The sequence below is a fragment of the Panthera tigris genome, chromosome E2 (genome assembly GCF_018350195.1).
Source record: "Panthera tigris isolate Pti1 chromosome E2, P.tigris_Pti1_mat1.1, whole genome shotgun sequence".
Classification (NCBI taxonomy): Eukaryota; Metazoa; Chordata; class Mammalia; order Carnivora; family Felidae; genus Panthera; species Panthera tigris.
The window spans coordinates 16,635,294-16,660,164 of record NC_056674.1 but is presented as its reverse complement, the minus strand read 5'-3'; the positions used below and the strand labels follow the sequence as shown (position 1 = coordinate 16,660,164).

Genomic DNA, 24,871 nt, shown 5'->3' with positions numbered 1-24,871 from the left:
CAAGAAGTTTATTTAGAAAAATAAAAAAAAGTTAAAAGTGTTGATCCATCTGGTATAATTTTCTTTCTACATCAAAAATTTCCTTTGGGCTGCGTGGCTGGCTCAGTCAATGAAGCATGTAGTTCTTGATCACACGGTGATGAGTTCCACCCCACATTTGGTGTGAAGATTGCTTAAAGAAATAAACTTAAAATTTTTTTCCTTTAGCATCTATTTAGTTCAGGTATCCTGCCAGTCAATTATCTCAGTTTGTCAAAATAAGTATTTTGTCTTAATTTTTGGAAGATATTTTGAGGGCATAAGATTCTAAGTTGATGGAATACATACATATATGGTCTCCTGTTGGTTCTGTTTTGCTGGAGAACCCTAATACATCAAGGCTGTAAACATCTTTGTGGCTTCCTGCCTTCCACATGCTGCCAGTTTTGCAAAGTGGCTATCCCATTTTGCATTCCTGCTGGCAGTGTATGAGAATTCTGTTTGGTTCACATCCTCATCAACAATTGATACTGTTTTTTCAATTTTAACTGTTTTATTGGTATGTAGTAGAATTACATTGCAGTTTTAATTTGCATTTCTCTGATAAGTACTGACTTTCAGCATCTTCCTATGCCATTTAAATACACACTTTGGTGAATGTCTGTGCAAACCTGTTGCCCACTTTTATTGGGTTGCTTGTCACCTTTTTCTTACTGAATTGTAGGAGGTCTTTTTTAAATTTATGATAGAAGTCTATAATGTATTACAAAGACCCCTTTCAAATATTTTCACTGTCTTCATAGTGTCTTTTAATGACATTTCTTAATTTTATTATTTTGTGGTTTTTTTTTTTTCATTTTTAATGTTTATTTTTGAGAGAAAGACAGAGCACAGGCAGGGGAGGGGCAAAGAGAGAGGGAGACACAGAATCCGAAGCAGGCTTCAGGCTCCGAGCTGTCACCACAGAGCCTGACACGGGGCTTGAACCCATGAATGGTGAGATCATGACCTGAGCCGAAGTCAGACGCTTAACCGACTGAGCCGCCCAGGCACCCTTACATTTCTTAATTTTAATGAAGTCCTACTTTTTCTTTTATGGCTTGTACTTTTTACGTTCTGTTTAATAAATCTTTCCCCCAACAACATGAAGGTATTTTTCTACATATGTATTCTTTTAAAGTTATCTTAATTTTTACATTTAAGTGAAAATTTCACATTAGGCATTTTGTCAAAGAAAATCTTGCATTAATTTTGTGTACTATGTAAGGTGAGGATAAAGATTCTTTTTTTTCCCATGTGGATGTCTAATTGTTCCAGCACTATATACTGAAAAGACCATCCCCATCCTTCCTCCACTGAACTGATGTGGAATTTTTTTTTAAAGTGACTATTTTTTTTATTTTCTATTGCATTTCCTTTGTCTGTGTTTTATCCTTGTACAAATATAACACTGTTCTGATTACCATAGCTGCAGTAGGTAGAATTCTAAGAAGTCACCCATGATATACAGCCCCCTGATGTTATTCCTGTGATAATGTTATAATACATGGCAAAAGAGATTTTGAATGTATTTAAAGTGACTAATCAGAAACCTTAAGATAGTTTATTTGGGTTGGCTGAACCGAATCTAATATGAGCCCTTTAAAAGCAGTGTTTTCTCTGTCTACTAAGCAGAAAAGAATTCAGAGATGTGTTCTAGCTGACCTGAAAGAAAGCGAACATTCATTGTGAATTGCCTGTGGGGGACATTTGGAAAATATCAGAGAGTGGTCCCCAGCTGACAGCCAGTAATGAAATAGGGACTTCAGTCCTACAACACAAGGAACTGAAATCTGCCAACAAAAATGAGCTTGGAAGTAAATTTTTCTCTGGATCCATTAAATGAGAACTCAGGCCAACTAATACCTTGATATAAGCCAAAGGGGCTTAAAAAAAACTCCTGGAATCACAGTAACTTATGTTCCAATGTCCAAAAGGGCTTTAAATATTTGGCAACCTTGGTCACTGTCAAGTTCCCAACATACTTTGACTAGTGCATGTGGCCTTGGGTCGCTCTTCAGGAAGAACGGACCTTTGCCTTTACTCCAGTCCTATTTGTCCTTATAAGGTTTGGAAAGAGGCAATATTGAAAGCATTGGATCAACACCAATACATACAACACACACCTCTGCAAGGGGACATAAATCTTCTTGCTGCTCCTGTTTGTCCACAATAAATGCTAAAGTTGATTGGGTATCTTTGCCTGTTATGGAAGGTATACAAATGTACACATCAGGGGAATTCAAAGGAAAACAACCATACATCCACCAGAAAGTTTAAAAAGGAAAAGGCATACAATATTAAGTATGTTAAAAGGCAGAACAATTAGTACTACAAGACAGAGCTGGTGGAATTCCAATTGGGAAACCACCTGGGAACACCATTTGGCAATACCTACTAAAGCTAAACATATATGTAACCTATGACCTAGCAACTCTCCTCCTAAAAATATATGTAACCAAGATGACACATATACACAGCAAAAGACTACAAACAAGAATGTTTATGGAGCACTATTCTTAGTAGCCCCAAGCTGAAAACAAGCCAAATACCATCAACAATGAGAATAAACTAACTTTATTGATTAAACTCACAAACAATAATTGGCGGAAAGAAGTCAGACCAAAGGGGGAAAAGAGTGTACATACAATATGATAACATTTATGTAAGCTTCAAAATCAGGCACAACTAATCTACATTGTAAGTTAGATGATGGAGACTTTACAGGAGGCAGGTAGGGGACTTCTGGGGTGCTAGTTATACGGTCTGAGAAATCTCTGAAAATTTACCCAGCTGATTTGGGCAGTTTTTTATGCTACATTCAAAAACTGTACTTTAAACATTCAACATTTTTTTTTTTTAACCGTAAAACACAGTCTCGGGCACAGCAGCATAATCACAGAGGTCATAAACTGAAGCCAACGCACTCACACCATCACTCTTCCTCTCCTTCCCCACAAGCCTGACTGCCATTAGGGCCCAAGTATTCCTCATGTTTAGCCTCTACAGACTCCGCTCTATCGTGTCCTCCAACTGCGGGTCTTCCAAACTCTGCGGGGTCACCTCCCGCAGCAAGGCTCAAGCTGCGGCTGAGGGTTCAAGACTGTCCCGATCAGCTCTCCGGGGGGGGGGGTGGGGGGTGGGGGGGATTTTAGGCCACACTACAAGTCCCAGAAGTCCTCGGGGCGGAAATAAACTTCCGGCGTTTAGCCGGAAGCAACCGGGATTGCGATTGCGAGTGACCCCGGTGGGAAACTGGGACTGTCAGGTTGCGTGGTTCGTCGGTAGTGAGCGGAGGAGCAGCAGGTTGTCGTTAGGAGCCCGGGGAGGATTACTCGGGTTGTCCGCTCTCTGGGGTCTGTCGCGTTCTGGAGGCCTCCGGGTGTAACGTCACTTCCTTCTAAGGTGGTCAGCTCCGTAGTGCTGGAGCGAGTGGAACAGCGCAGCGACCGAGGCCATTGGTTTCTTCCGGGACTGGGGGACGTGAGCCTGACGCTGGGGAAGCTGAAGGTGAGGCGTGTCAGAGCCCGGCGTCGGAGACCGGCGTGTGTGGAGCCCTAGGCTTTAACACGTCAGTGTATGTGTGAGTATGTGACGTAATGTGCCGTGAGACTGCATGGTTATGTGTGACCACTTGAAGGAGTGTTGATTGTGTCTCCAGCTGTGAGCGTACTTGTGCGAAGCTGTGAGATTGACTCCTCCTTTAATTATGTCGTTGCTTTTTTATGTGTCTATTTCCTCTCAGCTGTGCCTAGCCGGGAGCCGATTGCGGGCAGGCATCGATAGAGATATGCTCACACTGAGGCTATTTGGAGGTTCGACAGTTTCTGGAAGCTTGTGGTTGTGGGGTCTCTGTGGCTTGCCGCATTGCGGAAATCCAAGCTGGGCTACCAGCTGGAAAGGCCAATACAAGAGATGAGTTTTGATTGAAAAGGAATATGAGCTTTATTCAAGAGGCGGGTCAGCTAGCTGGGTAGGCCAACTCTTGTCCAAAGGCCAGCTCTCTGGTTTTTCCCTGGCCCGGACATTTTTATTTAGTTTTTTGTCTTTTTGTTTTTGTTTTCTTGTTTATCTTTGGCCCAGAGATTTTTTTAAAAAAAATTTAATGTTTATTTTTGCGAGAGAGAGACACACACACACACAGAGTGTGAATGGGGGAGGGGCAGAGAGAGGGGGAGACACAAAATCGAAGCAGGCTCTGGGCTGTCAGCACAGAATCCCACAGGGGGCTCAAACCCACAAACTGCGAGATCATGACCTGAGCTGAAGTCGGACACTTAACCAACTGAGCCACCCAGGCACCCCCGGCCCAGAGAATTTTAAAGGGGTTTAATCAGTAAGGGAGTGCAGTGGTCTGTGACATTTCTGGATTATGTGTAGACTTGTTGATGCCAGCTATAGAGTTATCTCAGTGCTTGGAGGTTGTGCAAGAAGTTCTGGTTCTTTGGTACTCTGAGTTTGGGCGGGTTGTGCAAGAAAGTCTTGTTCCTTGGTACCTGGGGGTTGTGCAAGAGTACTCTGTTCTTTCTGAAAAGGAGGGCAAGGTCTACAGATGCACAGAGGGAGGTCAGTAAAGTCATTTGTGTGACCTTAAACGAGAAAAACATTTTGCTAAAAGATTGCTGGGCTAATCAGAAAGCTAAGAGAGCTTCAAACAGACTTGCCTCTGTGGCCTGGGAACATTCTGGTCCTTTATTCCTGAAGGTCAGTGGTCTGCATATCTCAAAGGAAGCAAATTAGTTCTGTCACAGATCAGGGGCCTTGAGTCAGCAAGCAAGGAGTGTGTTAACTTGAAGGAAGTTAACTCTTAAGACCAGCTAGAGTCAGCCATTAACAGCTGCTCCCTCTCCTTGTAGCCATGGGGGCCCAAGTTCCCTGGAAATGTCCCTGCCTGATTTGGGAACTTAGAAAGATGAGTCCCAGATTAAAGATTCCAGATAAATTTACCTTTTAAGTCACAAACCTGATCTCAGATTGAGACTTTAAGAACCAGAAATAGTCCCAGGTTGGGGGCGGGGGGAGGCTGAGAAAAAAGCCAGGGTTGTAAGATTCCAATCACTTCCCTCAGGAAATCACCTGGGGAGACCTGTGGGAATTCTCGACCTTCACTCTGTGGTACTCTCTGACTTTCTGGTTCTCAGTCTCTTTCTAACCTTCCTTTGAATGTTTACTTCTGAGTAAATGGAGGGGGTGGAAGTAGTTGTTTGTTTCTAACAAGTCAGTCTGGGCTCAGAGAAAGGCTTGGTGTCCTCAAATGTCCACCAACAGATGAATGGATAAAGAAGATGTGGTGTATATATATAAGGGAATATTACTCAGCCATAAAAAAGAATGAACTCTTGCCATTTGCAACGACGTGGATGGAGCTAGAATGTATCATGCTAAGCAAAATAAGTCAGTCAGAGAAAGACAAATAGCATATGATTTTACTCATATGTGGAATTTAAGGAACAGATGAACATATGGGAGGGGGGAGAGAGAGAGGGAAACAAACCATAAGATACTTGAACAAATTTTTTTTGATGTTAATTATTTTGAGAAGACACAGAGAGGGGGAGACACAGTGTGAGTGGGGGAGGGACAGAGAGAGGGAGACACAGAATTCGAAGTAGGCTCCGAGCTCTCAACACAGAGCCTGACATGGGACCCGAACACATGGGACCTGAACCCAGGAGATGTGAGACCATGACCTGAGCCAAAGTTGGCCGCTCAACTGACTGAGCCACCCAAGCGCCCTAACCATAAGAGAATCTTAAAGATAGAGAACAAACTGAGGATTGATGGAGGGAAGTGGGGGGGGGGGGGATGGGCTAGATGGGTGATGGGTAGTTAGGAGGGCTCTTATTATGATGAGCACTGGGTGTTATACGCAAGTGATAAATCACTGAATTCTACTCCTGAAACCAGTATTGCACTGTTAACTAACTAGAATTTAAATAAAAATTGGAAAAAACGAAGAAAGAAAGAAAGACTTGGTGTCTCAATATTCTTTATTCCTTACCAATTAATGGCTTTGTCTTAACTTTGTAAGTTAACTTACACGGGTCACCAGAGACTAAAGGAAGAGCCACTATTGGACAACTGAGAGTTTTATCCAAGGTAAATCATTCTTTCGTCTCTGAAGTGTTTTCTGTTTTTTCATGGTGTGGGAATTTTTGCTTTTTTTCTTTTGAAACTCCATAAAAGGGATCCTTTTAGTGTTCTGGTCTTTAGGCCTGGCTATTCCATAGAATAATGGGGTCAGAAGGAATGGACCCAAAGAAGTTATTCCACTCCATTTTGCTCCTTTTGACCTAAGGTACATTTATTCACCTGATAAATATTTCAATTCCGTTTTTATACTTAGTCTTTTTCTAAGATTTTTTAAGGACTAGAACACATCTCTGAGTAAAATTCAAAAGCCTTGATTTTGAGTATTTATTTTTCAATTTTCTTGTTTTTTTTTTATGTATGTGTGTTTTTAAAGTAAGCTCCAGGCCCAGTGTAGTGCCTGAACTCACGACCCTGAAATTAAGAGTCATGTGCTCCACCCACTGACCCAGCCAGGTGCCCCTCAATTTTGTTTTTTATTGTTTAAGTATTTAAAAGGTTCAGAAGAGTATACAGTGAATTCTTCCTTCCAGCCTTGCCTCTAGTCTCATACTTTTCCTATTTCAGAGGCAGCCAGTGTGACTAGTTTCTTGAGTACTGACTGCCAAAGGAATTCTCTGTACTTTCAGATGGCTATCAGTCTTTCGCTATTATAAACAATGGTGGGATAACTTTCCTTGAATATATAACATTTAGCTTATCAATGAGTTTATTGGTAGAATGAATGCTAATTTCTTGGATGAGTTTTATGTGGACTTTAAATTTTAATAGTTTTTGCTATGTTTTCCCTCATAAAGGCTATATTGTCACTTTTCTAACCAATATTTTCTGATTTTGTGTTTCAGTCAAGGTATTTTGCTGGTTGTTGGAAAGTTTAAGGAAATTATTAATATGCTATTGTAGGGTTTTTCAAACTATGGGGTTGTTAACCTGATTTTTGTGTGTGGTAAAATCAATTTGCTAAGTCCTGACCAGCATATTCTTTAACTTTTCATTGTGAAAAATTCAAACATGTACAAAAATAGATAAAATAGCAATGAACCGGGGCGCCTGGGTGGCTCAGTCGGTTAAGTGTTTGACTTCAACTCAGGTCACGATCTCGCGGTCCCTGAGTTCAAGCCCCGCGTCGCGCTCTGGGCTGATGGCTCGGAGCCTGGAGCCTGCTTCCGATTCTGTGTCTCTCTCTCTCTCTGCCCCTCCCTTGTTCATGCTCCGTCTCTCTCTGTCTCAAAAATAAACAAACGTTAAAAAAAAAAATAGCAATGAACCTCTATGTACCACTTTGCTAGGCTTCTGTAGTGATTGACTCATGACCAGTTGTCTTTAATCTACCCACCTAGGATTATTTTGAAGTACATACCAGAAGTATCATTCTATTCATAAATGTGTGTATAAATGATAGTCTTTTATTTATTTAAAAAAATTGTTTTAATGTTTATTTATTTTTGAGAGAGACAGAGCGTGAGTGGTAGAGGGCAGAGAGAGAGGGAGACACAGAATCAGAAGCAGACTCCATGCTCTGAACTGTCAGCACAGAGTTTGATGTGGGGTTCGAACCCATGAACCATGAGATCATGACCTGAGCCAAAATCGGATGCGTAACTGATTGAGCCATCCAGGTGCCCCATAAATGATAGCCTTTTAAAAATATAATCAAATACCATTATCCTCACTGAAAAAATACTAATATTTCCTTAATATCAGATATCCAGTTAGAGTTTAGATTTCCCCACAGGGCAGATAACTTTGTTTTTAAGATTTCTTTGAATCTGGGCCCAAATAGGATCCATGCATTGTGATGATTCATAAGTCTTTTAATAAAGTCTTTTTTAAAATCTTTAGTTTCTCATTCTTTGTCTCTTTCCTTGCAATGAATTTTTTGAAGAAACTGGGTGATTGTCCAGTAAAATTTCCCACAATTTGTCATCATTAATGTGTTTTTATGTATTTCTTAGAAGTTGTATCTAGAGGCTCAATCAAGAAGTTGTATCTAGAGGCTTCCTTCCACCCTCTTCCCCACCTCTTTGGCAAAATGATTTCACTGATGCTAATGTATGTTTCCACGAAGAGGCACATAATGTCTGCCTCTTTTTGTGATATTTTCTATTATTATTTCATTAGAGATTGCTAAATAGTTATGGTCTAATTCATTAATTGTATCTTCTTTCTTTAACTGGAATAATTATAGAAAGTGAAAATTTTCCATATCAACTTCTTGGTTATCTTGAGGTACAGATTGCTCAAGGGAGGCAGGACAGATTTTTTTTTCTCCTAACTTACCAGTTTTCAAAATGAGGAAATAATGAACGATAATGAAATGATGTTTTGCTAGCATTCTCTTCTGGGGACCACTGATTTTCTTTTTTACCATTATTATAAAGGTATGGATTTTGATACACTTAAAAGTTTCAATCTATTGTAGTTATTTTATTTATGTATACTTAAATTCGTATTGTGTCATATTTGACCATTTGGAGCCTATTCAGGTTGGCTCATGGGTCTTTTTGACTTGATCTTAGTAGCCTTTGGTAGCTTTCTTGCTTTTTGGTAGATCTCTGTCAGGAGTTGACAAACTTTCTGCTAAGGACCATATAGTTAGTTTTTTAGGTTTATGGGTCATACTTTCTCAGTTGCAACCACTCAACTTTGTTGTAGAGTGAAAGCAACCATATATAATACATAAACAAATGGACGTGGCTGAGTTCCAATGAAACTTTATTTCCAAAAACAGACAATGGGTATATCAAATAGGAGTGGAATTTAAAAGGTGAGGGGCACCCAGGTGACTCACTCAGTTACATGTCTTTTTTTTTTTTTTAAGTTTATTTATTTTGAGAGAGACAGAGACAGCATGAGTAGGGGAGGGGCAGAGAGGGGGGTGGAGGGAGGGAAAAAGAGAATCCCAAGCAGGCTCTGCGCCATCAGCGCACAGCCCAAATGTAGGGCCCAAACTCACGAAACCGCGAGATCATGACCTGAGCAGAAACTGAGAGTCGGATGCTTAGCCGATTGAGACACCCAGGCGCCCCAACTGTCTGACTCTTGATTTCAGCTCAGGTCATGATCTCATGGTTCATGAGTTCAAGCCCTGCATCAGGCTCTGCATTGTAAGTACACTGTCAGTGCAGAGCCTGCTTGGGATTCTTTCCCTCTCCCTCTGCCCCTCCCCTGCTCATGCTTTCTCTCTTTCTCTCTCAAAATAAACAAACTTAAAAAAATTTAAAAAAAAAATTTAAAAGGTGAAATTTAGTATCTAGTTTAGTGAATGCTATAGAGATGATTTCATTGTTACAAAGAATAGGTACCAGCTGCAGTTTTTAAGCAAACACCTCCCACATACACACCTTCTGAACACACACTTAATGGAAATCAAATTCCCTGTAACACCCATGAAAGAGAAATGCTATTACTCTGTTTCTAAGAAGCAATTGTCAGATTTCTGGTAATGTTTCAAATCAGAACCTCACCTTTTATATGAAAAGGCCTCTTATAAACTTGATAGTGTGTTTAGGGGGAAAAAATGGATACATAGAATTTATTGGAGTTAAATTTGAGAGAAAAGGAAAAGTAGAAGACTCATATTAATATGTGTTATTTTATTGTTATGCATTTCTACCCTTTGTTTGTGAGGTTACTGGCTGAATAATGCCCCAAATAGGACCTGTCTCATGGCAGGGATCCAAAGTGATTGAATTGTATTGAATTATATTTAATTGAAATAAATTGCAAACAAAACCAGAAATCAAGCAGTGGGCTGATTTGGCCAACACGCCATTATTACCCTCTTCTAGGCTCTTGTACATTTCCTAACTCAGGCCTCCTTCATATTAATGGGAAATGGTATTTTAAGATGATATTCTAGGTGCTAGGATATTCATTGCTACTGGGTTGATCATTGTTTCTATGGCTTTACAAAGCTAATATATACGTATCTTTTAAAAGATTAAAAAATAGGGGCGCCTGGGTGGCTCAGTGACAACCACTCAGTCATTTGAGTGTCTGACTGTCGATTTCGGCTTAGGTCATGATCTCACCATTGTGAGATGGAGCTCCACATCCGGCTCCCGCTGAGCATGGAGCCTGCTTGGGATTCTTTCTCTTCCCCCCGCCACCCCCCCCCCCGCCCCCGCTTGCTTGTGGGCTCATTCTCTCTCTCTCAAAAATAAACACTGGGGCGCCTGGGTGGCGCAGTCGGTTAAGCGTCCGACTTCGGCCAGGTCACGATCTCGCGGTCCGTGAGTTCGAGCCCCGCGTCAGGCTCTGGGCTGATGGCTCGGAGCCTGGAGCCTGTTTCCGATTCTGTGTCTCCCTCTCTCTCTGCCCCTCCCCCGTTCATGCTCTGTCTCTCTCTGTCCCAAAAATAAAAAAAAAAAAAAAAAAAAAACGTTGAAAAAAAAATAAACACTAAAAAAAGAGAAAAGATTAAAAAATAAACTGTCACAATCCCAAGGAGCCTAGAGATATGATGAGTTAATGTAATGTGGTATCTTGGATGGGATCATGAAACTGAAAAAGGACAATTCTTTATTCCTTGCTTTATAAAGTGTGGAAAAAATATTCTGATTCTTTATTCCCCACTTTATAAAGAGCACTCAATAATAATAGTGATTTGATTACTGAAACCAATTTTCTATTTTTGGTGTTTTTTTGTTTATTTTAATCTTTTTGGTTTTTTAGGGTATATTCTAGTAGGAATATGGAATCAAATTACTGTGTTCTAGAGTCATTTGGAATAGTGCCTCTTGAGAGGCTATGCCACAAATTGGAATCACATTTGTTTGTTTCACTTTTTAATTTTTAGAGATTGCTCTTTTAAAATTTAATTTTGTCTTTTAAAATTTAATTTTTAAAAATTTAAAATTTTAATTTTGTCCTATAATTATATAAAGTACTTGGTCCCAAAGTCAAATATGCAAAAGAAGGTTTAATTTGATCTCTTCCTCCATTGTTGTACTTTCTACCTATAAGTAGTCACTTTCTTCTGTGTTGCAGTTTATTCCATCTTTTAAAATATACTATAAGGAAGCACATGACTGTATATGTATTATAGGTATTTGTATTTATCTATACCAAAAGCAACAAAACAAAAAGTAGATAAATGGACTTCATCAAAATTAAAAACTTTTGTGCTTCAAAGAACATCATCAAGAAAGTCAAAGACAGCCCACACACAATATGGGCCAAAGTCTTACAAATCATTTTTCTGATGAGGGACTTATGTCCAGCAGATAGATATATTACAGTCTAAAAATAAAAAGTTAAACAACCCAATTAAAAATCGCCAAAGTATCTGGGTAGGCATTTCTTCGAAGATAAACAAATTACTATTAAGCATGTGACAAGATCCTCAACATCATTAGCCATCAGGAAAATACAAATCAAAACCACAATGCAATATCACTCACACTGACTAGAATGGCTCGAATAGAAAAGACAGATAAGTGTTAAGAAGGATGTGAAGAAATTAGAACCCTCATATACAACTGGTGAGAATATAACATTTAAATATAAAGAGAATATAAAATGGTGCAGCTGCTTTGGAAAATAGTCTGGAGGAGTGATGGCTAACAATTGCAGGGATAAGGAAAGTATTCTAAAATTGATTATGGTAATGGATTCTGTGAATATACTAAAAACCATTGATTCGTACACTTAAAAATGTGAATTGTATGGTGTGTGGATTAAATCTCAACAGAATTGTTTTAAAATGTATGACCATAAATAAAAATCAGGAAAAATGAGTAATGTCCCTACTTCTATTCAACATTTACTTTAGATTGTAGGCACTTCACCAAGACTGGGGGAAAAAGTTAAAAGTGTAACTGTTGAAAAGCAACCAAAAATTGATTAGCAGATAATGATTGTCTATAGGGATAAAAAAAAATGTGAAAGTATTCTAAAAATTATTAAGAAATGAAAAATCAACAAGATAATAAAAAACCAAGTTCAACAGCATTTATCTTTTTGAAATGTTGCTAGCTTATCTTTGAAAGGAATTACTAGGAGTGGGGTCACTGGTAAAATGCTTCTATAATTTCCTAGTTATTGCTAAATTCCTTCCTTTGAAATTGTACATTTACTCAATCAACATTTTACTACTGGTTTTCTCAGGGATCTTCCAGAAGAATATACTGGCAAACTTTTGGGTATTTTCCGTTGATATTGGTCTCATTGTAATTTTAATTAACATTTTTGTTGTAGTGAGTAAAGTTGAGCATCTCTTTATATACTTTAGTGTATTTGCATTTGTTTTTCTTTGAACTGTCATTTCTGTTGTCCATTTTTCTATAGGAGTATTCTTTTTCTGCTTTTAAAGCCATCTTATATCTTATTTATGTTAGCCCTTTCTCTGTAATATAAGTTCCAAATGTCTTTTCCCAGGTTGTCACTTATCTTTTCTTTTACTAACCGTGTTTTCCCAATTAAAATCAATTTTTTTTTGTGGTTAAATATCCATCTTTCCTTTAATATCTATAGATTTGGCTCATGGCTAGATAAGTTTCTCTAACTCCTGAATTTTAGAAAAATCCAGGCATTGTTTCCTCTTACGTGATTTAAATTTTTACATTTCACAAGGGCCTCCATCTGGAACTTAATCTGATATATTCTGAGGAGTAGTCCATTTTTTTTTTCATTTTTCATTTTACTTACTCAATCATCACCTTTTTATTTTATTTTTATTTTTTATTTATTTCTTTTTGAGAGAGAGCCTGTGTGCAGGCAAGGGAGGGGCAGAAGGAGAGGGAGAGAGAATCTTAAGCAGGCTGCATACCCAGTGTGGAGTCCAACACAGGGCTTGATTTCATGACTGTGAGATCATGACCTAAGCCAAAATCAAGAGTTGGACACTTAACTGACTGAGCCATCCAGGCATCCCCTTCATCACCTTTTTAAAGGTCCATATATTTCTCACTGATTAAAGATTCCACCTTTATCAAATATGAAATTTCCAAATATTTGGGTCAGTTTTTTAGATCTCACAATTTTCACTGGATTTTCTCTCTATAATTTTGAAAGAATTGAAAGAAATTAGGAGAGCTTCTGAAGGTTCCCATAGGATACCTAAATTTGTATCTTCCCACATATCCTTTAAAAGCAGTATGAATCAACAAGGAAAACAATTAAAACTGCATGTAACAGTCTGTGCCTACAGCCTTATTCAGAGCTAGAGGTTACTATAAACTTCAGTTTCTATGTAAGTGGAGAAATACATTCCTCAAACAGGCAGATCCAATTCTGATGTCCATCCTAGACTGAAGAGTTAGGGAGAGAAAAGTGAGGGAAACATTGCAGTGCTGGCAGTGTTGGAAAATGGATAACTTAATCCCATGAAGGTAGAGGTCCACCTTGAGTGGGAAAATACAACATGACTCACAGCCTGTTAGATTAGAGCATTGCCTTTTGGTTGAAAGGAAGATTCTTTTTTTTTTTTTTTCTTTTAATTATTTTTGAGAGGGGGGGGAGACAGAGGATACAAAGCAGGCTCTGTGCTGACAGCAGTGAGCCTTGTGTGGGGCTCAAACTCACAAACCTTGAGATCATGACCTGAGCCAAAGTGGGACACAACCAACTGAGCCACTCAGGCGCCCTGAAAGGAAGATTCTTGAAAACGGTGAGTTGGAAGTTGGCAGTCGTAGGAAATGCCCATTCCTGGAGGGGAGGCATGCCTTCAAGGATGATAGTGAAAGGAAAAACGGAATCAAGTGTCAGAAACTAAATGCCCTTGAACTGGGAATTCTATTAAGTTTCCCCAAATCTCACATCCTTCTTTAATGATACCTGTTTATGCTGTTATTACTAAGAACATTGCAGATCACAGTATCAAAGAAGAAAATGCTCTCAGGGCGTCTGGGTGGCTCAGTTGGTTGAGCGTCCAATTCTTGATTTCAGCTCAGGTCATGATCCTAGGGTCGTGGGATTGAGCCCCATGTCAGGCTCTGCACTGAGCGTGGAGCTGGCTTGGGATTCTCTCTTCCTCTCTCTCTCCCGTGTTCACACACACACACACACACACACACACACACACACACTCTCTCTCTCTCTCTCTAAAACAAAAAAAGAAAATGCCCTTGAATTGGGAATTCTATTAAGTTACCCCAAATCTCACATCCTTCTTTAATGGTACCTGTTTATGTAAAAACTACAACCTTAAGCAAGTTGGGTTGGTTATATTAATATCAGAAAAAATTGACTTTAACACAAATCTAATACTTGAAAAAATTAACAGAAAATGGTATGAAATGTGTGTATGTATATATATACACACACACACATATGTATATATATATATATATATATATATATATATATATATATACACATATATGCAAAGTTACTAAAAGAAAACAGAAGTGAGAATTAAACCATTTTAGCTAATACTGTATACAAAACTAAACATGAAAACAGAGGAAAAGTGTAACAGGGTTCTGGTGTGAGTTAATTCATTAAATAAGCTTTGACAATGTGAAACAACATCTAAATCAGAAATTCAAAACTTCATAAAACACATGGAACAGAAAACCAGCAAGAGTAAAACAAGAGTGAATGACTAATGATATTGAGGCAAAAGCCAAAACAGTCTTGATACTAAGACTATATTGTAATGTATCAAGGCTAGATTTTACATTTGAATGAAAAAATATTCAAAGAAATAATGGTCAAAGAACTTTCAAATGTGATGAAAAACACTAATCTAGCCATCCAGTAAGTTAAATGAGTACCAGGTAGGATAAATGTAGAAATGTATACCCAGAGACATCATAATCAAAATGTTGACAGCCCAAAATAGATAATCTTGAAAGTAATAAGAGAAAATTAACTCATCATGTACAATGGAACCACAATAAGATTAACAGCCAACTTCTCACCAGAAATAATAGAAGCTAAAAAGCAGTATGACAATGTATTTAAAGTGCAGAAAACGGAAACCAAAAAACAACCAAAATCCTGTATTCAGCAAAGCTATCTTTCAAATTTGAAAGTAAAGACTTTCCCCCACACTGGAATGAAGTTAGTAATAATCTAAGTCGCTTCTAATAAGATGGATATTGTAATGATTGCCTAAGAGCAATCATTAGAAAAGCACTTTAAAATATATAGCTTTAAGTCATTTAAAGAATTAAGCTGGTAAACTAACATACATCCACTTCAGACAAAAGAGGGTAAAAAATGAGAAACTAAGGAACATAGTCATGAGACCTAAAGAAAACTAATAACAAAATGGCAGATGCTGTTCATCCATATCAATATAAATATTAAATGTGAAAGGCTTAAGCAATCCAATCTGCCAAAAGACAGATTTTTTGGACTGCATTTTAAAAATTAGAAATAAGATCCAGCTATATGCTGCCTATAGGAGATTCGCTTTAGATTCAAAGACACAAATAGGTTGAAAAGGATGAGAGAGAAAAGAATGTAAATTACAACCTTAAGCAAGTAGGATTGGCTATATTAATATCAGATAAAATAGACTTTAACACAAATGCTGGTATTAGATAAAAAGGAGCATATCATGATAAAAAGACTCAGAATATCAAGAAGATATAACACCTAGTAACAGAACTGCAAAACACATGAAACAAAAATGGACATATTTAATGGAAAACAGATAACAGCAAGAATAGTTGGGGACTTCATAAGTCTACTTTCAATAATTGATAGAAGACTAGGCAAAAAATAAGGATATAGAGAACTTGAACAACATTCTAAACTGTCTAAAGCTAACAGACATCTATAGAACATTTCACCTAAAACTACAGAATACACATTTTTGTTATATGTACATGAGACATTCTTCAGGATAGACCATATGCTAGCCATAAAATAAGTCTCAAATGATTTAAAAGAATTGAAGTCATAAAATTATGTTTTCTGACCACGTGGAATTAAATTAGAAATTAACAATGGAACAAAATTTGAAAAATTCACAAATATATTAACATTAAACAACATTCTCATAAATGGCAAATGAATCAATGGAGAAATCACAACAGAAATTAGAAGATATTTTGATATGAATGAAAATGAAAACATGACATATCAAAATTGGGATGCAGCTAAAAGCATTGTTTACAGGGAAATTTATAGCTACAAATTCCCATATTATAAAAAGAGAGAGTCTCAAACAATAATTTAAATTTCTACCTCAGGCTAGAAAAAGAAGAGCAGATTAAACCGGAAGCAAGGAGAAGGAAGGAAATACTGAAGATTGGAATTGAAGATAAATAATCTAGGGGATAGAGACACAGTAGAGAAAAATCTACAAGACCAAAACTTGGTTGTTTAAAAAGATCAACTAGATGGACAACCTTTTGCTTAACTTACAAAGAGAGAAGACTCAAATTGCTAACATCAGGAATGAAAGGGCAGATTTCAAAAACAACCTAACCAAAATAAAAAATATAAGGAAATACTATCAACGTATGTATGCTAATACATTTGATAATTTAGATGAATAGACAAATACTTAGGCACAAATTACTGAAGCTTGTGACTCGGAAAAAAAAAAAATCTAGACCTATACAAAGATACTGATTTAGTAATCAAAGAACTTTGCACATAGAAAAATGAAGCCTAGATGGTTTCATGGTGAGTTTTATCAGACATTTAAAGAATTAACATCATTCATGTCACCTGGGTAGCTCAGTCGGTTGAGCGCTGACTTCAGCTCAGGTCATGATCTCATAATTTGTGAGTTTGAGCCCTGCATCTCGCTCTGTGCTGACAGCTCAGAGCCTGGAGCCTGCTTCAGATACTGTGTCTCCCTCTCTCTGCCCCTCCCCTGCTCAGTCTCTGTGTCTCAAAAATAAATAAACATTAAAAATTTTTAAGAAAAAAAGAATTAACATCACTTGTTCACAATCTTTTCCAGAAAATAAAGGAGAAAGCACTTTCTAGTGAGTTTTCTGAGACCAGTAACACCCTGAACTCAAAACTAGACAAGACATTACAAAAGAAAATTACCAGTATTTAAAATTACACAGCAAAAATCCACACACAAAAATGCCAGCAAACTGAATCCAGCAAATATAAGAGATTGTACACCATGGCTAAGTGAGTTATGTCAGGAATGTAAGGTTGGCTTAACATTTGAAAAAATATATGTATACATAGTATACCATAATAGTAGAATAAAGGGCAAAAGTCGATAGATGCAAAAAAACCATTTGGCGAAATTCAACAACCTTTTATGATAAAAATACTCATCAGACCAGCGGTAGAAGGCAGTCTGACCTGATACAGAACATCTCTCAAAAATCCACAGCTACTGTCTTATTTAATAGTTAAAACACTGGATACTAAGATCAGAAAAAATATGAGGGTGTCTGCAGTCACCATTTCTATTTAACATTGTTTTTGAGGTAAGAAATAGAAATAAAAAGTCACTCACATTGGAAAAGAAGTAACACTATCTCTATTTGCAGATCACATGATCTTCTCTATAGAAAATCCTAAGGAATTGGGGCACCTGACTGGCTCAGTTGAAAGAGCATGCAACTCTTTGATCTCAGGGTCATGAGTTTGAGCCCCATATTGGGTATAGAGATTACTTAATATATAAAAAACTTTAAAAAAAGAAAAGAAAATCCTAAGGAATGTATTAAAAATAAACTATTAGAGCTAATAAATGGGGTCAGCAAAGTTTCAGGATACAGGTAAATATGCAAAAATACATTTATATTCAGTAGCAATTAATAATCTGAAAATGAAATTAAAAATTTCATTTATGATAGCATAAAAATATATTTAGAAATAAATTTAACAAAAATACAAGATTTGTATACTGAAAATTACAAAATATTCTTATAAGAAGTTAAGACCTAAATAAAGTAATAATATCCCATGTTCATGGATTTGTTAAGATGGCAGTACTCCCCACACTGATCTACAAATACCGTGCAATTTCTATCAGAATCACAGCTGGCTTCTTTGCAGAAATTGACAAGATGATTCTGAATTTCATATGAAAATTGAAGTAGCTGAAACAATCTTGAAAAAGAAGTGTAAAGTTGGAGGTCTCATAATTCCTTATTTCACAGCTTATTTCAGAGCTACGATAATTAAGACAACCTGGGACTGACATAAGGATAGTTGGACATACAGGTCAAGAGAATAGAATAGAGTCCAGAAATAAACTCACATTTGGGGATGATTTTCAAGGAGGGTTTCAAGATAATTTAATGGAGGAAAATTGTCCTTTCATCAAGTGGTGCTGTGACAGCTGGATATCCACGTGCAAAGGAATGAAGTTGGTCTCTGTTGTATAACATTCCAAGCTTTTTTTGATAATAGGATACATCATAAAGGCACTTGAATAGATGAAAGACAGAGCCCTTTGTTATTTGTAGCTCTAAACACTAGAAGGCTGCCACACAGGTAATTGAACCTAGGAACACGGTAACAGCAAACTGGAGCAGTAGGAGGCCTCTTATGTATGGCAAGTGGGGTGGCGTTAGCTAGGTTTTGTGGGCTTCCTACAGATTGGGTATTTTGTATAATTCTATGGGCCCAAGGAAGAAGGGGCCGTCCCTGGGTGTTAGGTATCTAGAGGCCTTTGCCTACTGGATTAGATGTGTATTATAACCCATAAATGTTAGAGCCTGATGAAGCAAGTTAGGGTGAGGTTTAGCAAACTGCCTGTGAAGGGCAATTAAGAGATTTTAGCCATGACTTCAAACCTGGGGCAGGAAATCACTTGTAAAACATTACAATTGATTCCTTGATCTCTTGACGTCAGTTTTGAGCTCAGCTATTTGAGATATTTGGATGGCCCAAATGGTGAATGCAACATCTAGATAATAGAGCAAATGTCACCCTTTAATATAAAAAAGACAGAATTTTATTATGAGAGTAAAAAGGAGGAAAACAAGGAGAAATAGAAGTTCTTGTAGGCTGGCCTGTAACCAAATTTTCCATTCACATGGTATTACCCAAGGAAACATCTGAAATTTCTGGGGTCTCTAACAATGTCTTGGTGGAGTTGTAAAATATGTTAAAAGTTATGGGTTATATTTTTCATGACAATAATATAAATGATAAGTCCAATAGCTATGTGGTTGAAGGGTATGAACTATAAGTAAGACATGTAAAACTTAGTGGTATTCGTTTAAAACCAAAAGGACTGTGTAGTTATAGTGGGCAAGGTTGGTGAGGCAGGGTGGGAGGTTATGGTGGGAAGCTGGAGGAAGAGGGGGCAGTAGAAGAAGGTGCCATACAATGGGAAGTCCTCTCTTTATAGGGGTGAGGAGTTGATTGATAGGAGGTAGTTACCTTCTGGGGGGAGCAATAATCCCTATTAATTTTTAAAGTGGCATAGATAATAGTAACTTCTACAAGATTTCCCTTTAAATGTTTTTTTTTTTTAATTTATTTTTGAGACAGAGAGAGACAGAGCATGAGTAGGGGAGGGGCAGAGAGAGAGACACACACACAGAATCCAAAGCAGGCTCCAGGCTCTGAGCTGTCAGCACAGAGCCTGACACGGGGACTCAAACTCATGGACTGTGAGATCATGACCTGAGCTGAAGTCGGATGCTTAACCGACTGAGCCACCCAGGCGCCCCTACAAGATTTCCCTTTAACTGTGGGAATTGTGGGAGTGTTAGCTGGTGAAATGAAAAAGGCATTGAGGAGACATTGTGATCCCAAATGAATTTATAGTGGGTTAAGGTAGTTTCAGGTTCATGGGGATGGGGACTTATATTTCAGTGTAGAACAAGAAATATAACAAGTTGTGAATTAAGCAAACAGCAAGCTTTAGGAAATGTAATAAGATAAGTAATATAAAAGGAAGAAAAATAGTAAAAGTTGTATGTCCAGTTTGTCAGCACCTTAGGAGGGGCAGCCCATGAGTGTTGAAAGCAAGGTGGTGTCAGTGCCTGGGATGAAGTCATCTCTACTGCAGGCCCAGGGAACCCTTCCCATGCAGCAATCTGTTGAGTTTTCTGTGGGTCATGTTTTTTTGTGGCTCTATGGTTATATATTGGTTTTGAATCTTTTGTAAAATTTGAAGGCAGTGTTAGAGCTCGATTTATAAATATCTTTTAATTTCAGGGGTTTTGTTGGTGCACAGTTAACAAAACACTGCTATTATTTTTGATGTTGCCATAGGTGGGCCAGAGTAGCTGGGATATGACTAACATAATTGAGATCCCACTGATGGTAGCTAAGAGCTTCTGGTTTTCCAGGGTTTTGGCCAAGTAAACAATGAGGGGTGGCTCTGCTGCAAATGGGTTTTATTTATTTATTTATTTTTTAATTTTTTTTTAACGTTTTTATTTATTTTTGAGACAGAGAGAGACAGAGCGTGAACAGGGGAGGGGCAGAGAGAGAGGGAGACACAGAATCCAAAACAGGCTCCAGGCAGTCAGCACAGAGCCCGACGCGGGGCTCGAACTCACGGACCGTGAGATCATGACCTGAGCCGAAGTCGGACGCTTAACCGACTGAGCCACCCAGGCGCCCCTGCAAATGGGTTTTAGATCATGTCACCTGATTTGCGTGTGCGCAGTCAGTAAGGTTTTAGATTGATTTCCAATTAAGATCTCTGTAGATGAGATTGGAGTCCTACCACTAACATGTAGGCAGGCCTTTCAACCTATGGACCTCTGTTTTAAGTACTCATTTGATTGCTGTTGGGGAAACCAATAGGGCCTTTGTGCTGTAGGGCTTGTAGCCATACTCAATGGCCTGTGGGCCTCATCATTTCCCACATTTGGTTGAAAAATGGCTTGCTTTGGAGGGTTTGGGCCTTCAGATAGCAAATCAGTGAAAACACTCAGACCAATAGTAATAAGACCAATAGTCAACAGAATGATGTGCAGTTTTACTTGACAGGCTTTTGTCACCTGATATTGGTTTTCTTCTGGCATGTGTTATTATCAAAGAGGATTCCTCTGATTTCATTTTATGGGATATGCTATTTACTATTATCTCTGAATGTGATTTTTGCTTACTAAGTGGAGTTTTCTATCTCCCTTCTTAGTTGTCCACACTATCTATGGGAATAGCCCTAGAATACTAATTTTAATTTCCTGAAAGGGGTCAGAAGGAGAGCCCAGATTAATTTTCAACCCCTGTAACTCAAATGTTGGGATGGTGCCTTAGATAGGGAAAGTTCAGATTCATATGGATCACATACCAGGTGGATATGTGTCTGGTTTATAATAATCTATGGTTAATTGGTGTTAGGGAAGTGTGTGACCTTGATCTGACCTCTAGCCCTTGTGAAGTGGCGGCAGAATTGAAAATCCAGTAGGGGGCGCCTGGGTGGCCCAGTCATTTAAGCATCTGACTCTTGGTTTTGGCTCAGGTCATGATCTCATGGTTCTTGAGATTGGGCTCGTGCTGATATGATAGTGTGGAGTCTGGGATTCTCTCTCTCTCTCTCCCTCTCTCTGCCCCTCCCCCACTCATGCCCTCTCTGTCTCTAAATAAATAAACTAAAAAAAAATCCATTAGGATAAGAGACATTATTATTTTATTTTATTTTTAAATTTTATTTATGTTTTTAAAGTTTATTTTGAGAGAGGTCAAGAGAGAGAGAAAGCATGAGCTTGTGGAAGGGGCAGAGAGAGAGAATCCCAAGTAGGCTCCACACTGCCAGCGTGGAGTCTGGAGTGCTTGAACCCACAAACTGTGAGATCATGACCTGAGCCAAAGTTGGATGCTTAACTGACTGAGTCACCCAGGTGCCCCTATTTTATTTTTTTATTTTGGAGAGAGAGCACATAAGCAGGAGAGATGGGCAGAGGGGTAGAAAGAGAGAATCTTAAGCAGGCTCCATGCTCAGTGCAGAGCCCAATGTGGGGCTCAATCCCATGACTCTGGAATCATGACCTGAGCCAAAATCGAGTTGGATGCTCAACTGACTGAGCCATCCAGGCACCCTGAGGGAGACATTATTAAAAGACCTCATATTTGTTGAATCTTCATACACATGGAGGGCAAGACATATAGGAAATGGGGATAGGGGGTTTCTTAAAGTTTCTGTGAGAAATGTCAGCCAGGAGGACTCAAATTGAGATTAAGGTTTGGGGCGAGAGAGGCACATTAAGGGGCCCTTTTGCCAGATTAGTGTTTAAAAGGGAATTGTTTGAAGAGAAGATATGTCTCTTAATTAAACCAGCTGTCTGGTACCTATTGGGAGATGAAAGTTCCATTGAATATCTTTCCCAGGAGCCCAGCACTGTATATTTTGAGAGGTGAAATGTGTGCCCTAAGTCACTGTCAGTAATGTCTGGAACTCTGAGGGGAATAAGGAGTATCCTGATGAGGCCTTGTATCATAGCCTTAATATATGTAGAGACATGTGGTTTTGATTTATTTTGGGGGTAACTGTGAGGCCAGAGATTCCCAGGGTTCTTTACCCTTAAAGGGGGAAACTTTTAGGCAGTGGCCCAAGAGTTTGTTAAAGGATACAGATGGGGCCATTTGTTGAAAGGACACTCAGTGCTAAGATGACTTCCTGAAGTTTGACCACTTATTTTGACCCTTGAATCTCATACCTTATTGAGGAAGACATTCTAGTTCAGGGATGGAAAGCAAAAGCATGTCACTGAGTTCTGTCACCTGTGACAAGAGGCAGTGTTACCATACTGTTTTGTGAACTTCCATTGTTATTTACTGAGTTAATACCAAGGGCCTTCTGAGGTGTTTAAGGTGCTTGGGGAAGAGGTGATCTCCTTTAGCGCTATGACATCTGGCAAGGGACTAAGAACAGGGAAGAACACTCCTTTTTTGCAGGTGGAGTGTTCCTCTAGACTTGGCTCCATCCTATAGGATTGAATCAAGGAGGCCTCAGTATCTTTGCCAAGCTTGTGGGGGTGCTGCTTCTATGATTCAAGGCATAATGAGCAGTTGGGTTCAGAGGGTCCCATGCTCAGGGTCTGTGAAAGCCTTTATTTTCAAGAGATCTCAGTAGAAGGCCAGTAATTGTCACTCTAATGGTGTGTGGCAGGGCCAAAAAGGGCAGTTTCTTGTCTTATAAGCCTATGGGCAGTTTGTGGCCATCATAGGTGATCCACAGACTCCAGAGATATGAGAGGAGGCAACTATAGCCTCTCCAGTGAAGGAGACTCTGAGGACACTAACAGGAGTGACTGTTGATTTTAATTTGAATAGATTGTGGAGCCTTTCGTTGGAGGGGGCCCTCTTCATGTTGAGACAATTTGTAAGTATTAGCATCCGTGAGATTAAGTAGAATTTGTAAATGAGGATATGTTGCCTCCAGAACCCAAATAAGCCTAAAAGACATTATGGGTACTGAGAGATTTAATTGTAGTTTTTGAATTAAAATGTTTTGAGTATAGTTGACACACATGTTTTCAGGTGTATAACTTAGTGGTTTAATTTCTCTGGGTTATGCTATGTTCACCACATGTATAATGACTATCTGTCACCACACAACACTATTACAATATCACCGACTATATTCCCTATGCTGTGCCTTTTATTCCCATTACATATTCATTCTATAACTGGAAGCCTGTATCTGCCATTCTCTTTTACCCATTTTGCCCAGCCTCAACCCCCTCCCCTCTGGCAACCATCAGTTTGTTCTCTGTATTCATAGTCTGATTCTGCTTTTTGTTTGTTTATTCATTTGCATTTTTAGATTTCACATATGAGTGAAATCATATGGTATTTATCTTTCTCAGTCTGACTGATTTCACTGAGGATAATATGCTTAAGGTCCATCTATAGTATGAGCTCATTGACTTTTATGGCTGCATAATATTCCTGTGCGTGTGTGTGTGTGTGTGTGTGTGTGTGTGTGTGTACACCACATCTTCCTTACCCATTCATCTATTGACAGACATTTAGGTTGATTCCATATCTTGGCTATTGTAAATAAGGCTGCAACAAACATAAGGGTACATAATATATTTTTGAATTAGTGTTTTCATTTTCTTTGGTCAGATACCCAGTAGTGAAATTATTAGATCATATGATATTTCTCTTTTGAATTTTTTTGTGGAACTTCCATACTGTTTTCCACAGTGGCTGCACCAGTTTGCATTGCCAACAGTACATGAGAGTTCCTTTTTCTCCACATCCTCAATGCTTGTTATTCTATTTTTGATTTTAGCCATTCCGACAGGTGTAGGATGATATCTCACTGTAGTTTTTAAAATAAATTTATTTATTTTTATTTTGTTTTTATTTAAATTATAGTTACTTAACATATAGTATGATACTGCTTTCAGGAGTAGAAATTAGTGAGTCATCACTTACATAGAACACACAGCACTCATCAAAACAAGTGCTCTCTTTAATACTCATTTAGCACATCCCTCACCCACTGCCCCTCCATCAATCTTCAGTTTGTTCTCTATAGTTAAGAGTTTCTTATGGTTTGCCTCTCTCTCTTTTTCTCTTTGCCTTCTCTCTTCTCAATGTTAATCTGTTTTGTCTCTTAAATTCCACATATGAAGTCATATGGTATTTGTCTTTCTTGGACTGACTTATTTTGTTTAGCATAATACATTCTAGCTCCATTCACATTTGTACGGAAACACTTTAATCTATAAAATACACAAGCTAACTGTTTTTAAGCCCTTCAAAGGCATTACTTATTAAATGTATATTATTATTATCAGACTCCAGATATTTATTTTGTATATTTTAAAGAAGTTGAGTTTCTTTTGAAAAAACTCTAATATAGAGTTTTCACTAACTTAGAATGTCTTTTCTTTTAATTAGTCCTATTGATAAGAGTTTACCACATGTATCTAGTACCACGTACCACTTTACATTTTATTTA

At 38.2% G+C, this 24,871-nt stretch overlaps 1 protein-coding gene across 2 annotated transcripts in view; it reads left to right on the top strand.

Moving 5' to 3' along the window:
• Positions 1 to 3,172: 3,172 nt before the first annotated feature.
• Positions 3,173 to 24,871, top strand: part of LOC102967570 (zinc finger protein 420-like) — a 62,949-nt gene continuing 41,250 nt past the window's right edge. For both annotated transcript variants that reach the window (XM_015544102.2, XM_042968958.1), the window contains exon 1: positions 3,173 to 3,528. The gene's annotated coding sequence lies outside the window, so the exon portion shown is untranslated. The remainder of the gene's footprint in view (positions 3,529 to 24,871) is intronic.